A 794-nucleotide genomic window follows, 5' to 3' on the forward strand; every position below is an offset into this window, starting at 1 on the left:
TAGAGAAGGAGAGAGGAAGAGAGGAGGAGAAGGGAAGAGGAGGAGAAGAGGAGAGGAGAAGCCAGAGGAGGCGACACCACACGACGCAAAACCCCGAATCGCGAAGCCGAAAAGTACAACGCATTTTGACTCCTTTTGACTTCGCCGAGCTTGTTGTTTTCATAGTCAAATCGACCAATTACCCGCGTTGCTTTTCCCGCCGGAGGTTGAGGGGAGAAGGGGAGGGGGAGGGGGGGTGGGGGAGGGGGAGGGGAGTGGGAGAGAGAGGGGGCAGATGGAGGGGGAGGAAAGAGAGGAAGGGGGGAATGAAGGTAGGGGATGAAAGAGGAGGGAGGGAGGGAGAGGGAAGGGAATGGGAGGAAAGGTAGGGAGAGGGGAAGAAGGATAGGGGAGGAAAGAGGAAGGAAGGAGAGGAGGAGGAAGGGGGAAAGGGGAGGAGGGAGGGAGAGACAGAGAGAAGATCGGGGGGAGGAAGGAGGAGGAGGGAGAGAGCGTGAGGGAGGAAAAAAGAGGGAGAGTGGAATCAAGGAGAAGGAGGAGAAAAGAGTGGAAGAGAGAGGGGGATAGAGGGAAGAAAGAAAGAAAAAAAAGATGGTATGAATGAGAAAAGGGAAGAACGGAAAAGCAGAAGAAGGGTACGAGGAGGAGAAGGAAAGAGAAGAGGAGAGAAGGAAGGGATTTAAGGGGGGGGGGGTGAGGGCACAGACGTGGGCGCGCATGAATGAGGGATGGGCGAGAAGGATTAGCGCGGATGGATACGAACTTGGTTATGTATTTTCAGATGGATCAAGCAG

Source organism: Penaeus monodon, chromosome 20, assembly GCF_015228065.2.
Source record: "Penaeus monodon isolate SGIC_2016 chromosome 20, NSTDA_Pmon_1, whole genome shotgun sequence".
Taxonomy (NCBI): Eukaryota; Metazoa; Arthropoda; class Malacostraca; order Decapoda; family Penaeidae; genus Penaeus; species Penaeus monodon.